We start from the raw sequence: 13,368 nt of genomic DNA, 5'->3' as shown, positions 1-13,368 counted from the left end.
TTGACCAGTGGCCATGAAGATTTCGCACAAGGAAACCGAAGATGTGATGTACCTCAGCAAAGTCACACACCTAGAAATTAGCAATGCTGGGAGCTGAGCATAGGTTCTCAAGACCCACGTTCGGCGTTCTCTTCACGAGCCCATGCTCTTGAAAGGGTCAGGCTCGGACTGCCTGCCACAGGGCAGAGGGAGCCAGCAAAGGCTAGTGATGCTCACTGTCAGTTAGGCCCTCTCTCCGGGCCGGGCACTGTGCCTCATTGATTAAAGTAGGTACCAAAGCAGAGGATTTGGATGTGCATCGAAGTTTGACAGTTGCTCTCCTTAGCCTGCTCTGCAATCTGGAAAAAAAGTGGACTGCAGTATCCCAAACGACTGTCACCCGAAGAAGGTGAAAACTGTGTTACGAACAAGAGATTGGGCATTTTCTCCCAAATGTTTGGATTACCCTGTGGGCAGCATCGACACAATTTCAGAGTCATTTACCGTCTTGTTTAAATCTCAGTGGTTTCCTCATCCTTCGGTACATGTCACTTTCTAAGCCCCATGACCATCTGAACTTTCTGTCTTCATTGACCCGTTTGCATCAAGCTTCAAAGATCAGCAGATGGTAGATTTCCTTCCCTTTGAAGTCTTTTATTATAATAAGTACAATTCCGTAGAATTCCTCACTATGTTAGAATAACATGAGTGATATCTATAACATGAGAAATTTACTCAATAAACTTTACAGAGAGAAACCAGCAATGCAGAGTGTTTACTGTGCTGAATAAAATATAATCAGATCGATTTATCTAAAGACCTGCAACACAGATAGAGGCAGGCCAACGGGAGAATGCCAGAACACGTACTGGGAACTCTAGATGCCTTGGAAAGAGGTCACGGAGGATGTGGTGGAATAGGATCCATCGAACGTTGGGAATAATTTCTTTTGGTGTCAAATGTCAGGATTTGAACTGAAATATTCCTTGCTTTGAATTCTGGCTTCACCACTTTCTAACTGCAAGACTTCGAGTGCGTTGCTTACTTCTCAAGCGTATGTGACAGACACAGACAACTCAGCATTCAATCCGCAAATATTTATTGATCACCTACGATGTGCCAAGCATCATTCTAGAGATAGCAGTGAACAAGAGCCAAAGTCCATGCCTTCAGGCCTTTAGAGGGGCAGACAACAGAAGCATAAACCAGAATGTAACTTTGGAGACTGATAAGTGCCTTGAACCAATAAAATATGGTAATGAGATAGAGTGACTGGCAGGTGTGGGGACGGGATACTTCTGTAGCTAAGGGGGTGAGGGACCACCTCACTGAGGAAGTAGTTTTAGCACAAACTTGAGTCATAAGAAAACCACAAAAGCCATGGTTAAGTCACTAACCATGTGTCCCTAGACAAGCCATTGAAAGTCTTTAGGCTTTAGTTTCATCACGTCAAAACTACAGAGCTGGAATAAATCTATGGGGCTTCTTCTACCCCCAAAACTGTCATTTTTTCTTTCCTTGGCTTAGCATCATATGCCATGAGTAATTGTATGAAAAGAAGGGGAAAAAAATCTCTGAACCAAACTATATTAAAGTTATATCATTCTTATATTCTATTTTCTGGATTTTTTCAAAATGTTCTCCCTCATCAAAGATAAATTAGTATGTCCTAAGCCAATGACGATTAATTAATAATTCTTTTTTTAAAAAAAAAAGCTCAAAACATCACAATTTCTAGGGATTACATTGGAGAAGACGAGAACCATTGCACGACAGATGTTTAGGGATGAGCTGTGCAGCTTCAAATGACTTCATGTGTGGCTTTGAGTCTGAAATTGTACATATGTTAGTGGAGCCAAGAGGCAAAGCTGCCAGAAGTCAGTCGATCCAACATTTTATTAGCCAGGAGTCATGTGTATGGCTTTAAAAAACAATCCATGGTCTGAAATGTTTCCTTTCTTAAAATGGTGCAGCAGATCTCTCTTGGGTCTGAGACAGCATATATCCAATGTGAAGGTCATAATGCAGATAACTTGTACCACGGGAATCTTTGCCTTTCAATCAGCCAAATATTTGTGGTCAGAATATTCTTGGCTGTAACAATCCAGATAATTGTCTTATTCCTCCATTTTGCCTTCATCGCCATAGTGTAAACCTCAATTACAGATGCACAACCTAAATCGAGAATTCTGCGTGCACTGCAACATAAAACATACACGTCGATGTTTTCGATTTTCAGATACTGATTTTTTTTTTTTTTTTTTTGCTTAATTTATAAAAATGAGATCTGTCCAAATCACAAACATGTTGTTAAAAATTGTTTGGCAAACAAGGTCCAAAGCTGAGATCCAAGGACCGAAAAATCAGAGCAAAGAGGATGAGATTAAAATACTGGAGGTAATTAACCCATTGGAGAGAGAGTCAGGGGGCGATCCGATGCTGCTCCTTGGGGCTCTAGAGAGAACGGTGGTGAGCTGATGCCCAGTGGGGAATGAACTGCTCTTGGGCACTTACTTTTATGGCAAATCATATTCCCAGCATTTTACAGACATTAGCTCTTCACTACAACCCCAGTGCAGTGTGGCCATTACTCTGTTTATTTCACAAATGGGCAGCTGAGGCTCGGTGCAGTTAAGTAACAATGAAGCTCTCTAGCTAGGAAGTGGCAGGACTGCCACGTGGACCCAGGACTGCCATACTCCACAACCCACTAATGTTCCACTCTACCACTCTGCCTTAGAAAGATAATGGGCCTTTCTCCCTTTTTCACATTCAATACACAGTCTGCTTAAGTTAAAAAAGAAGAATCTACTGTAAGATTTTTAAATTAAAATGGCCTCCTGACGGAAGTGGCTGAGAAATTGTCTTCTTTGGAGGTCTATTCACACCAGAGAAGTTACTGCATGTGTCTAGTTATCCCATATGACTTCAGTTTGCTCCTTCCCCAAGGCGAAAAGATAGACAAAATGATTCTTCAAGTTCCTGTAGTTTTTCCAACCAAAGGCCAAGTCTACCTCCAGGCAAGGCAAAATGGTGGTGACGTGTCGAGTCCAGCCATCCTGCTCTCCCTCCCCAACTTCATGCTGAAATGATGTCCAGACTTTCTGGAGGAACCACAGTCACTCAGATCACAAGCTCGCTGGCCATTTTTTCCACAGCCAGGGTGGGGACCCAAGTCCGTTCCAGTTCGTGCCCAAACAGATGAACACCGTTCCAACGAATCTATTATCTAATTTGATGGCTGTGCTTCCAATGTTTCAGAACTACAAACTGGGACCAAAACAACATAAAAATGGAATGCTGTTAGGAAATAGAAATGTCTTTTAAAATTCTGGCTATCGTGTGTATCAGTTAGAATTGCTTTTGTCTGTACCAGAAAGCCTAGTTCCTTCCACAGGTGAGGGGTTTCTTTATCTCACATAATAAGAAGCCCAGCGGTAGGTGACCCAAAAATGGTGTAACTGTTGAAAGATGTCACCAAGAAACAAGGCTTATTCTATCTTCCTGCTTCACTAGCATGTCGCTTTCATCCTTATGATGCCAAACAGCTGCTGTACCTCCAGGTGTTCAATTACTATTCCAGGCAGGAAGGCAATAGGCTACTCCTTGTCAAACTTTGCCTTTTTACTTGGGAAGGGAAGCCTTTTTCTTGGACTTTCTGTGTGCACCTTATTGGCCAACCTGTGTCACGTGGCCACCCCTAGCTGCAAAGGAACCTGGAAGTTCGTATACTCTGCTTTCCAGTCTTTCGCACAGCGAAAGGCAGGGGAGATGTGGATTAAGATGGATTTCGAGTGAGTCAATCTACAGTACTTGTCCAAATAGGCCATACATTTCTATCTAAAAGCAATAAATTTGGAATTTGGTACATACGTAAGACTATTTCACATAAACATTTCTAGCTACATCTATTTTGATACTTAATTGTGGGTATAAAAATATTTTTAAAGCAAGTAATAAGGGGTAGGTAGAGACAGCATTCTACCTGCAGTACCACAGAATAATGGAAAGAAATGCATCTGGATGTCAGACCAAGGTCTGAATTCCAGCTCTATACCTCATTAGGTATGGGATGTCTCTAGAACTCAATTTCTTTATATTTAAAATAAAGGTAGATAAGTACCCATAGACTTTCTTTAGAATTAAATATCATGTAAAGGGTCTGACACATAATAGGTATTCAAAAATTCTAGTTCTTTTCTCTCTTGCTTTGCATCTTTTACTTAGTAAGTACATAAACCTTCATGAAACCCAACTCAGCCAGAGCTGACAGTTGAAGAATCAACTCTTTGATTTCAAAAAAAAAAAAGAAAGAAAGAAAGAAATTAGAACAAATCCTCTGAATGGTGTGTAGCCTTCCTCTATTGGTGCACGCCAAGAAGCTTTCATTTTGGGATTCGGCACATTATCTTAGCAAACCAGACAAAAATGTCTAAGCGATTTTGTTTTCCAAACTGCATTGTATGCTTCAAAGTGCCATCTGCTTGTGACTTGTTACAAAACAGACTCAACAGAGCCATTTGGTGACATTTTATCAAGTGACTTCAGTGTTTGTTACCAAGGGATATAATTCCTAGAATTTGTGCAATTCGTTCTGTGTTGTTGAGCTGTGAAATAAAGCCTACACAGAGACTTCAGCTGTGTCAATGTGTTATCCTCATCTTAACCTGCGAAGCCAAATTTTAAATTGGGTTTCTTTCCATTTTAATTATCTCTCCACATCACTCTGACCTTTCCAGTCAAAGATGGATGTTGAAAGCTTACCACCTCATAGTCACCATCGCAGAATTTAAAAGAAGAAACAAAACAAACCAAAAAGAGTCCACAGATTTTCCGAGTCCAAATTTATCCATCAGCCAAAATCTCATTTCTGCACAATGGTAAGGTGGAAAAAAAAATGATACAATATAATGCAAAGTCCCGAGTTTTTGTTCACATGTGAATTCTGTGACCTTTAGCAGGCTCTTAAACCTTGTCTCTATCCTTACCTGGAAAAAGAAATGAGCATATCTGTGCCCCCCGCCCCCGCCCCCCCCCCGTCTCACCTTATTGATATGAAGATCACTGAGATAATGTACTAGATAAGCCATTCAAAATAATGCATGATATACTCAAGCCTACTTTGGTTTTTCCCATTGATTAGAGGATAGTTTGTACCACATCATAGCACGTAATGAATCCCATAACCTTCTCAGATTTCCATCTGAATTCGCACTTCATTTGCACAGCCAAACTTTCTTGACAGGAAGCTAATGCTCTTCCTTCAGTCTCTCTTCCATACCCTTAGTCTGAATTTAGCCGACTCTTCCTGGAGTCTCTCCAATTCTAGCTGTTCAGACTAAATATTCAGTTTTCTGCAGGCTGACCACCTTTTTCTAGCCTGAATGCAGCCACATTGATCTCACGGTCATTGAATATATATTTATTTATTGGGCAAAGAGTGATCCAAACACAAAAATTCCTGCCTTTCCAGAGATTGCATTTCAGCCCCATGGCCTCACCAGTCTGGTCATGCTGAAAAGGATCCCCAAAAGTCAACGGTCCAATGTCATGCTCTCTCCTCTCACTGAGCTCTCCCAAGTGTTTCTATGAAGTACCTGCACGTGTTCACAAATCTCTATGCAACAGTCACCATGTAAATCATGATCTGAATCACCATCCTCTATGCAAATCATGGACCTTAATGATGACCATCTTGAGAATGCTAACATATAAAGGACGTCATCCCTGTCTTCCCTGAAGTCGATCACCTTCAAGCAGTCAGAGCGTTTCTAAGTTCTGGGCCACCTCCCCATCCTGAGTCACCTGGCCCCAATGTAGTTGTGCTATTCCCAGAGACTCAAGTCTTTATTGGAAACATCTTCCTAAAAATTTTTCCTGGAAAAATTCCTGATAGCATCTGACATTAACAATTCTCTTTATAAAGTCTTAAAACTAGCCACTGGCCTGAGAGTAGAAACAGTTTATACCCTCCACCATCCTTATATATTCCCCTTCCCATTCGGATACTTGTGCATACGCATCCCCCACACCTCTCGCCTTTAAGGTCAACCTCTATCTTCTAGTTGGCCTTGGATGGGACACTGTAGAAACCAATGCAATTTAGTCCATCTGTCTAAAACTTTGTCCCTTCAAGTTCTCACAGCTTGGAAATAGTTATGACCTCCTACTCCCCAGCACAGAATGGTCAGGCTCACCTGAATGCTTTCAGATAGTGGCTGGTGAAGCACCCTTGGAAAGAGCTGATTTGCCTTCTTCACCCTTTACTGGTTCTGCAAGATGCCTTAAGCTACCATGTCCACTTTTCTTGGGAGTGCAGAGATGCATGGCGGTTAGAGGTGGGTCGAGGGTGCCAAGTCAAGGTTATTTCAGGATGGGAGAGACATAAACATGTGTATAAGTTGAGGGCAATGAGCCAGCAATCGGTCAGGTAATCCAGGAGGGTCAAGAGGTGGGTCCAAACAGCCATCCCCGGGAAAGGGCTTGGCCTTGAAGGAGCATGGGTTCTGATACACCTATGTTCACTGAGACAGAAAGGGAGCAAGTGAGGATGGGTGGAAATGTGAATAAATTAAGGACAGGAAGGAAATTGAGTGGATCACGCTGATGCTTTCTGTTTTTCTCTGGAGGTTGGAACTGGGGCATTGCTTAAGAACAGGGAGCTGATTAAATGTGTGTGCAAGCACCCAGCCCAGTTCTTGTCACAGAGTAACCATTAGAAAAAATTATAGTCACTTCTTTCCCCCTTGACAGATGGAAATTTATATCAAATGCTTATCTCCAAAAGAGCTCATAGAAAATTAGCCACCATGACACCACCCATATATTTTGCATTTTAAGTGAAACACATGAACCTTCTTGAAATTTTTATTTGAACTATAATGACCTCTCTAAACTCATCCCAGTTTTGAAAATGACTTGCTCCAGGTGCAGACTGTCAGAGAAGCCCTCTGACCACACATATTCTCTTTCCGTGACCCGCGAGCCTGGAGAATGTTCCAGAGCCTTGCCAGCAAAGAGGTGTGTGTAGGAAGAACAGTGAACTCTTAGAGTTTTTGATTTCAGTGTTGTAAAAATGGTTCCAGACATGACAAATGTTAGAGAGATAATCTAAAACATGGACCATTTGCATGTTTGGCCTTTGAAATTTTTAATAACCGTCAGCTTTCCTGAGCTAAATCAGAATCTTAGCTTCCAAATGTTTCAGATTTAAGCTGTCTTCCTTTGATTATTTGAAATCAGAAGGGTCGGTTTGGGGAGGTTTAAGACTCCGATTTGCGGGCAGCTGGCAGACAGACCACAGCAGGTAGTGGCCTCTGGGGGAAGCTTGGGCCTCTTCTTCCCCTTACCCCAGCACCCCTCATTCTGACACAATGGGGCGGAGGACAAATATGGATGGACCAGGGCCAAGTTCAGCCAGTGCGTTGGAGTGTGAGATTTCTTGAACGCTGGTTCTTGCTCATTCTCTCTCTCTCCCCCCACACCCCCGTCTCTCTCATCTCTTGTAAGTACCGGTCTCTTCGACTTGTCTCTTAGGATTTCCGGTCACCCACAAGACCAGTATAGTCATCACGAGGCAGGATGAAATACCCACAAATTGCCTGGCACTGTTCTAGGCACTTGGGACAGAGCTGTGATCAGAACAGACAAACTCTCCCCTGCCAGGTCCTTATATTTCAGGCCCTTATATTAGAGGTAGATGGACAAACAGAAACAGCACACGGATGTGGTATCGGGAGGTGACAAAGGACCATGAGGAAGGAGGTGGGACAGCAGTGGCAGAGGCTGCTTTAGACGAGAGGGTCAGAGAAGGACAGGGCCGTGGGAAGCCGACCTTTGAGCAAGCATTTGAAGGTAGAGAGGAATGAGCCACAGCGGCACCTGGGGGAAGAGTGTTCTGGACAAGGTTGATGGATGCCAGGTGGCTGGAATGAACGCATGAGGCAGAGGTGTGACGTCGGAAGGAAGTGGGTATCAAGGGCATCTCGGGCCTTGCAAGGGCTCTGAGCTTTATCTCAGGGAGGCGGGAAGTTCACGCAGGGTTCTGAGTGACGGAATGACTGACGGGTTCTGATTTTAATTCTGAAAGACCCCTCTGGCTGCTGCTTGGAAAGCAAACGATGGGGAGGCAAGGCTGGGTGGCTCACGTCATCGCTGCTCGCTCTCAGTAGCCTTGCTAGGTCTCTTATTGTGTCAACAACAATAGCGGGCTCGCATGATAAAGAAGTCACAAGCCAGAATAAAAGGAGCGCACATGAAAAGTTTGACAACAATCCACTTTACAGCTTATATTTTACTTACGCTGCTCAGCATGAGGACAGACAGACTTCATCGCGGCACAGTCATAAAATGTAATCGATTTGACTAACAACATTTCTATTTGTGGCACTTTATTTCACCAGCCAGAAAGCTCAAATTCCAGACTGTTGGGTTCAAAAGCAGACCTGGAAGCCAAAGAAAAAAAAGCTGTTCTTTTTGTTCTGGTTTTCCCTGGACCTGCCTTTCCTGGCAACCAGAGTGATATCCCCAGAGACTGAGCAGGACCACCACTTGAGTGGCCTGCAAGGACCGAGAGGTCCTCGGGGGACACCCAGGCTTCAGTCCGAATAAGAAGGTGAAAGAACATTCAGAACAGAGGATACAGAGGACTTTGCTGATAACTGACCTTGAGTTCCATGAGACACCAGAGTTGAGAAGGGGTGGGACGTGGGTCAGGAAAGGGGCCATAGAGAAGAGAGTCCATGGGATGAACAAGGACCTGGGAGCTTGGAAGACATGACCTGGGATTGAGGGTGATGAGACTGCCCTCAATCTCAAGGCAGAGGGCAGTGGCGAGGCTGTAAGTGGGAGGAAGGCGAGGCAGGTCTGTAAGACCGTGATGGGCCCTTGGAGGCTGGGAGGCGGGGGAGTGAGAAGCCTAATCGGGAGCACTCAGCAAGTTCTAGGGTGACTTCCTTGCTCCCCATAAAGATTTTCATGAACGTATCTTGAGAGACCCAAGTGCATTGATAACCTTGGATTATAAAATGTGAGAAGGCTGAGGAGGCAGGAAACGAGGCTGGGGCGGTCACCGGGGCGGGTTATGGACACCTGTGCATCTCGTGGACGATTTCGGCCTTTATCCACCAGACCGCAGTTCTTAGTCTTTGCACTGTGATGGGGCCTTGAGGAACTGCAAAGAGTATCATGTCACTTCCGTTCCCACCTCGGCACACTTCATTCTGCCTGTGGTTTCTACCTTCATTCTGCCTGTGGTTTCTACCTTCATTCTACCTGTGGTTTCTACCTTCATTCTGCCTGTGGTTTCAGGGAGTTAGAGAGTGGCCAGTTGTGCATGTCAGTGCTGACCCAGAGAAACAGAAGGTGGGAGATTGTACGTATTGAGAGATGTATTGCTAGGACCTGGATGTGCAATGGTGAAGACCGCCTAGCGGGTTCGGGGTCTGCAGGGGACACCCCTGGGAAGGGCAGACTAGAACTCTGAGGCACCGTGGTGGGATGCCTTCTTTATTATGGAAGCCTCAGCTCTGCTGAGACCTGTGAACGGATTAAACCATATCCACATAGATTATCTAGGAAAACCTCCCTGACTTGAAGTCATCCAGGTATAGATTTCAATCACATCTATGTAATATCTTAGCAAAACCTAGAAGAATGTTTGGTGGAAAGACTGGGGACTGAATCCTAGCCAATTTGATATGTAAAATTGACCACGACTTCGGGTTACTCCCTAAGACCTATAGATCTATGGCTGGGACTTCCTTCTGTAAGCAAGGAAGAGTCCGTGAGGCATTACAGAGAGAGGAATAAGGTGGTCCACCTTGCATTTCAGAAAGATGGGATGTTCACGCTGAAGTGATAAAAATTCCTAGGACAGAATTTTAGCAAACAGTGCTAAAAATAAAATATGACTCTCTCTGATGCAAAACCATGTGAATTATAGTTGGTCTCAGTGGGAAATAAACTAAGTTGGAAAGAACCCCAAAGAAAAGTTATTCCAAATTTCCCTGGATGTTTTAAGAAAGGAAATATTTGTCCAGTGTGCAAGGGTTTTTAAGTAATAATTCAAAATTCCCAATAGCTATCCCATGTTTCATTAAATTCACGATTAATGAACTGACAAATATTTGTGGGCACCTAATTAGTGCCCAGAATTCGAATGAAAATAGAAAAAAAAAAAAAACAGTGGCAGAACACCCAACTCAAAGCAAAAATGGGGTGGCATGGTGGGCAGAATTTATTAATGCATAGAACTAAAGTGTGGGGTAGACCTTCTGGCTTCAGGTTCTGCTGGATCCAGGTACTCCAGGTACACAGTCTGAATCCTGCCTTTCCACATCTCTTGGTTCTGCTTTTCTCTGAGGTGGCTTCACTGTTGGTCAGGTATCTCCTTGCATGGGCATAGAGGGGTCATCAACAGCTCCAGGCCTACATCCAGGAGCCCAATCCTGGCAGAAAAGTCCCAGGGTTAAGTTTCACTGGATTCATTTAAGTCACTAGCCCTCCCCTGAATGAATCACTGTGACTGGAACAATATAATAACCGGGAGAGGCGGGGCATGGGTGAAGAGAGGAAAGATCTTCCCCAAGGAAAAATCGAGAGGTTCTTCCGAAAGCAGAAACAGCTATTGGGTAGACGACAAAAGTCAGAGTCCTCTACCGGAACATCACAGCTCCAGTTCCAGAAGTCAGCGCGAGTCAGAGCAGAGCCGAGACTTCCATCCGGTGTCCTGTCCTAACTTCAAAGCTCAGGTCCCTTACCTCTAAAGAGGGGTGAATAACAACGCTTACTGTGTTTCACAGCTGCAACAAATGTTATTAAGAAATCAAATGAGATATATGCAAATGTGCCTTTTACATATTAAACATTATATTCAAATATGATATGATGATAGCTTTATTATTAAGGTGGGGCTTGAGTTTGTGCTGCTAATGGGAAGCAAGGAGTTATGTACCTGTAAAGAGATTTGTTCTGTTTTTTAAACATAGTCAATGCAGATGATCCTTTGTATATTCCAAATTCCTATCTGCTAAGATTGAATTGAAATAACACTAGTAAGAGTTATAGATGGTTTCTTACTAGTTGTGTGATTTAGGGCAAGTTGCTCAACGTCTCACTGTGTCGTTTTCCTCACCTGTAAAGTGAGATAATAGTATTACCTGCCTCAAAGGATGATCGTGAGCATTAAATGCGCTAATACGGGGTAAGCACTGGGCACATACTAAATGTTCCATAAGTATTAACGATTGCGATTGGGCCTCGAAATCATCTGGATGTGTAGATATTTTTATCCCCACTTTTTGTCTGGATTAAAAACCAGATGCCTAAAGGAATTAAGTAGATGCGGTAAAATTTGAACCCAGGGCTGACTAAGATAGATATATATATATATAAAACAATTACATTGACTGTTGCGACAAGAACCTCATAAATACAATAGATAGATAGATAGATAGATAGATAGATATAAAACAATTACATTGACTGTTGCAACAAGAACCTCATAAATACAGGTGAGCAGGGAGGGAGGTAAGGGGACAGAGAAGGAAGGGGGGAGGAGAGAAAGCATCATGAGTATCCAGAGCCTCAACCTGGATTCACTTTAAACAGGAGTCAACCAGGCATTCCTTTAGCATTCAGTGACAGTAATTTGAATGGCTTTGTTCGAGGACGTTTTAGCCAGGACAAAAAGAACCGAAGAGTTCAGGAATGCACCATAGACAGGAGGAAGCATTTAAGTCCTTTTCTCTTGAAATCCCTAAACTCTCCACTCCTCTAGACATAAGAAACTTGACTCCATTTTTTTGCCGGGAGATGGAGATGGCACATGGTCCCTATCTGTGTTTATCTAGAGTGCTTATCTTCCATCACCTCATTTACTCCTCATCACAGCACCCCCTCCCCCTGGGAGGTACGACCTTCCTCTTAGCCCCTCAGTACAGACGAGGACCCATGTGTGAAGCAAACCTCCTCACCCCAAGCCCAGGGTTCCTTCAGCTCTGTCATGGGCGTCTATCCAGCAGAGCAGCCCCAGCCCTGCCTTCGACACCCTATAAACCCTGAGGAACTTTTGGGGGTCCATCTGGCCCCCCATCCAGCCTTCCCAGGGAGGCCCACTTCAATCCCTCCTTCTCAGAGCATGGAGCAATGCCAGGAGTCTCCCAGGTGCCACAGGGAGAGCAGCGGGTGTAACAGGAGAGGAATTTGAGCCAGGAGTTCCGTGTGAATCTGCTTTGCCTTTCTGTGGCTCTATTTTCTCTATCTCCTACTGATAAACAGCAATAATTACCATGTCCAAAAAAAAAAAAAAGCACTAAGGAAGTTTCCAAGAGGGATCTGAGTGAAATGAAAAGTGTAGGAGTGACAGTAATCAGGAAAACAGGTGAATGCCAAAGCCTGGGAGCTTGCTCTCTTCCACCGAGGACGAGGACGTAATCAAAACAATTGCAGTAAAAGCCCAGAAATAGACTGTGAGCTTGCCTGAGACACAGCCTCCCTGGCTGCATCCAGGTTCCTCCCCCGGGCCGTTCTGCAGGAAGCTGCCTCAGCCTGGGCTGCTAAGGAGGGAACAGACCCTCCAGGAGAGCGAGACCACATTCTAGGCCAAGGGTTCCCAGCCCTGGCCCCTCTCAGAATCACCCGGGGGCTTGTTAAAACTCAGACCCCCAGGCCCTACACCTAAAGGTCCCGCTTCTGAACATACGGGCTGGGGGCCAGGCATCTACGGTTTAAAGAGGTTTCCTTGGAAACCATGAGGACTGGGTGGGCTCAAGAGCTACCTCTCCATGTAACTTTCTTGCAGTGTGACCTGGGGCAAGGGAGGTCACCTCTCTAAGCCCGATTCCTCAACTTTGAAATGAGGTCAGCCTCATTTCACAGTCAACACACGTTTGTTGAGGGCCTACTATGTGCCAGGCCCTGTTCTAGACCCGGGGACACAGCAGCAAACAAGACAAAGACTCTGGACCCACCTGGACTTCCAAGCAATAAAGCGATAACCATTCCCTACCTGGGATCATGATGACAGCACCTAGGGAAGAAACAGAGGAGAGTAAGGGGGCGGGCAGGGCCAAAGGGGGGAGGGTCCTATTTCCTGTGCGGGGCGGGGGAGAAAGGACCCACGGATACGTCACGTCTGAGCAGCGCCCTGAAGAAGTAAGGGAGCAAGCCCGCAGAGAGCTAGAATGTAAGCATTCCCTGCAGAGGCGAAGTCCTGTGCAAAGGCCTTACGGTTAGAATGTGTCTGGAACACGTGAGGAAAGTAAGTGAAATAGTGTGGCTGGGGCCGAGGGAGACGAGACAATGACAGGAGCTGAGGTCAGAGAGAAACTCAAGGACAGGCCCTGCAGGGCTTCGCCAGCCACTGCAGCTGCAGAGTGAGCGCTCGAG

General features: G+C 44.7%; 1 protein-coding gene across 2 annotated transcripts in view; it reads left to right on the top strand.

Moving 5' to 3' along the window:
• Positions 1-13,368, top strand: part of C1QTNF7 (C1q and TNF related 7) — a 90,422-nt gene that overhangs the window by 30,787 nt on the left and 46,267 nt on the right. The gene's annotated exons all lie outside the window — the stretch shown is intronic.

Source organism: Pteropus alecto, unplaced genomic scaffold, assembly GCF_000325575.1.
Source record: "Pteropus alecto unplaced genomic scaffold, ASM32557v1 scaffold5, whole genome shotgun sequence".
Lineage (NCBI taxonomy): Eukaryota > Metazoa > Chordata > Mammalia > Chiroptera > Pteropodidae > Pteropus > Pteropus alecto.
Note: the sequence above shows the minus strand (reverse complement) of the source record. Positions and strands in the feature narration are given on the sequence as shown.